We start from the raw sequence: 3,981 nt of genomic DNA, 5'->3' as shown, positions 1-3,981 counted from the left end.
CCTCTGGTTCTTTGACCCCCCACCCCTCCCTCAACCCAGATATCATCTCTCAAATCTGGGCAACCCTTCCCCCGTTAATGCAAAACCCCTCCCCCCGCGTGGATAAGGTCATCTGGCTCCCCTCCCCCACCGGTAACTTCTCCTCCTCTTCTGCTTGAAGCTTTTCCATAGACCCTAGTCCCTCTGTCCCCTGGTACAACCTCGTCTGGTTCAAAGGCCACATACCCCGCCACAGCCTAACTGTTTGGAGAGCCCTCAGACTTTGCCTGCCTACCCAAGCCTTCTAATTCACCGCACCATCCCAACCTCCCCCTCTTGCAACCTTTGTTGGATCGGCTGTGAAGATACCCCTCATCTCTTCTTTGACTGCCCCTTTACCTCCTCCATTTCGAAAAAGGTCTTATCCTCCATTTGGCCACGTAGCAGAAGGATCAGGAGTTTTGACCGTGAATGGCTTTGGTTGCTCAAAACCTTCTCTAGGAACTTCACTTGTGACACTATCGGAAAGTTGGTCTTCAGCGCCGCTATTCACCATATTTGGATGGAAAGGTGTCACACCCCGGCCCGGTTAATAAGGGCCAAGTGTGGCGGGATATCTCTGACATGTTTTGGTTCACAATTTGGGACACATTTGGGTTCCTTTCTTCTTTTCTAAGTTCTTTCTTACTAATCTTCTTTTATCCAAAACTTTACTTCTAATTATATACTAGGCTGTGCGCACTAAGTGTTCGATAAAATGTCCTAATGAGTCTTCTTAGCTAACTTCTTGTCCATTTTAAAACTTAAGGTACTCCTAGCATCTATCAAACTTTTAGATATTCTTCTACATGAAAGTGGTTAGGTTTCCAATCATTTTATCAATGACAGCATGAAAATACATAAAAGAAGAATTTTCTAAGTGCTTTATATGACTAAATTTCTAAATAGATCTATTATCAACCAATAGCTATCCTCTCATTGTATAATCAGCCAAATCCTTACTAGTCTACTTAACCTTGTGATTTCCATTCTTTCCCATTAGCATGTTTGCAACTAAGGTCTCTATTGAATCTTAGTCATTGTCTACCTTAACTATGTTGCTGTCCCAACTTTCCCATTATGTTTACACAAATTCTCATATGTTCCTTTCTTCCCTTTCTCTTTGTATTTGCAGCATTCGATCAAATATGGCTGCAGCCCATGGTCATGGAGGAGGTCGAGGTAGTAGGGGAAGAGGTAGACATGCAGCTGCAGTTCCAACTGAATTCAACCCAAGGTTCTTCCGGAAAGTGGAAGAGGAAAGGAATGTAGTCTTGGCTGACCTTATCCCATTCAAGCTCCAGGAAAAATTTTTGAGAAACTAGGGTGGCTATCCATGCTATAACCGGAGAGACATTGCTACCCTCGATTGGTGCGATTCTTCTTGAGCAATCAATCTTACCGGTATGAAGGAGAAGAGTTTATTATTTGTCCCTATGTGGAAGACATGCCTATTACCTTCAAAATTGCTCAGTTGGTTATCATACAAAAGATATCAATTGAAGGGGAGTGGAGATATTACACTCCAAGTGCTGATGCTTCTGAGTTCTCAGCTGATGAAGAGCAGGAGTGGTTGTACTCAGTCCTGACAGATGGGAGGTTTTATGACAGGATGAAATCTGAGTTGGATCTGCTTCCTTCAGCTAGGGTGTTGTCTAGGATTTGTAGACATAATGTGGTCCCGAAGAGTGGGCATCGCACTGAGTTATCCACCATGCAGATCCTGGCCACCCACTGTCTCAACACAGGATTTCAGATTTGCCTTCCCTATGCCATCATACGTACTATGGCACATTTACATGACAACCCGGAGCGTGGAAATCTGTTGCTTGGAAGGCTGTTCACCAAGGTATTTCCTAAGTTTGGGGTGAACCTATCAATTGAGGAGGCCTCGGGGGTGAAGTCTCCGAGCATTAACCGAATCACTCTGGTGAAGATGGGTATAGAGCTTCCTCCTTTTTCTCTAGAACTTGGTCATCCAGACGCACTAACATGGGACGGACCACTGATGCTGAGTATACTACAGAGAGGGGACATGCAGGGGCACACAGGGATCCACCTACTCCTGCTCGGCATTCATATGGTCATGCGGGTGCTTCTTCCTCATCTGTTGCAGCTGTTCCTGCAGATGGTACTCCCTGGGGACAGCTCTTTAGCCAGTTTGAGGGCTTAGAGAGATCCATGAGACAGGGGTTTGATGGCATGAGGAGGGACTTCACTCATTTTAGCAGCCGTGTCCAGGTAGTGGAGATTGAGTTGGATCAGTGGAGATCATTCTTCTCTGGTCAGGGACCACCACCACCACCACCACAGCAGTGATGACTTATGCATCCTAGTCTAGCTTTTACTTTACTTCCTTCAGTTGTTCCTTGTAGGAATTTGTACTTCCTTAAAGTCTGTAAAAAGTTGTAACCATTGTACTAATGACACAGCTTACTTATAAAGTTTTTAATTTTTAATTTTTTTTTCTATTTAATCTCTTGTGTTATACAATCAAATAAAAAAAAAAAATTTACTTTAGTTGTAGCTTTTAGTTGAAGCTTTTATTCATCCTAAGTAGACTCACCTTCAGATCAATGAGTCTAAGAGCTGCTGTACTGTGAACTTGATTGTAAATAGGAGTAGAGCACAAAGGTTCTGATACCACTTAAATGTCACACCCCGGCCCGGTTAATAAGGGCCAAGTGTGGCGGGATATCTCTGACATCCAACCAATCCCCAAGGATCACAAGTACAGTACCCTATTTACAATCATTGCTCACAAATACAGTAATCAGAGGCAGCAGAAACAATTAAATAATAAAAGTAACATCAGTAGTAAGAGAAGTCTATGTGATATTTCATTTATATAAAGGACAAAGCTTGTGATGCTACTATACAGTTCTCAAAGGTACTACAGGGTAAAACTATACAAAAACTATATTATATCAATATAGAAATATTTATAAGCATAAAAGAGTGGGGAGATAGCCTGGACTGTCAGGCCAAGATCAGAAGATTGCGCAATCATCACATGCGCACGAAGTATCATGCACTTCAAACTCCAGCGCCGCAAATCCATCATTAAAAGTAATTAAATCACCTGAAAAATAGGGATATCCACAGGGGTGAGCTCTCAACTGAGCCTAGTAAGGAAATGCATACAAAACACAACACAATAATTTATGATGAATGTGCTAATCTAGCATGCTCCTAACATGGATACTAAGTCTCATGTGGTATAAGTACTACTATGGTAGATGCTAACCTCGAAGAGAACCCGCCAGGAAAGCATGACACAAGGCAGTTAACCCAACAGACCCCCAATGACCAACTGGAAAGCATGACACCAGGCAGCTCCAGACGTCGGTCACCCGAGCGAAACCATTCTACCACGGTGAGGACCTGCCAGGAAAGCATATCACCAGGCAGCTAACCCAACAGACCCTCAATGACCAACCCTACTGTTTATTCCCATAGCGGAGTACACACGCTAACATGAGACAGTGAATGGTACCCCGGCATACCCTTCGGCTGTACCACGGGTTGTCCAACACCTTACCCCCTGTTGGTAAGGGGCGTAGTACTGGGTTATGATATAACAGCCTAGCCCAGTGCAAACTATGCATGATAGCACAAGTATGAATAGCTGAATTTAAATAGAACAATATTTCTCCAGTAATAATCATCAGTAACAAGTAAATATCAGTGCAAGTGCAAGATGCCAAAGCAACCTAATTCACATGTAGATTCTAATGCAGTAAATAAAAGCTAATAAACTATATGAACAGGATAATTTTGATGACGCATGTCATGGCAATCAGAACAATAACAAATTAAAATGATAAACACTCCAAAATTAAAGTCAGAATTCCCTTACCTGAAGTTGCAGGCTAGACTAAGTCAGTTACCCTTCAAAGATCCCAGCAATACAGGTAAGAATAGAGTATATAGCCCAACACAGTCCTAAAACATTAGAAAAGA

The sequence above is a fragment of the Telopea speciosissima genome, unplaced genomic scaffold (genome assembly GCF_018873765.1).
Source record: "Telopea speciosissima isolate NSW1024214 ecotype Mountain lineage unplaced genomic scaffold, Tspe_v1 Tspe_v1.0015, whole genome shotgun sequence".
Classification (NCBI taxonomy): domain Eukaryota; kingdom Viridiplantae; phylum Streptophyta; class Magnoliopsida; order Proteales; family Proteaceae; genus Telopea; species Telopea speciosissima.
This window is presented reverse-complemented; position numbering follows the sequence as displayed.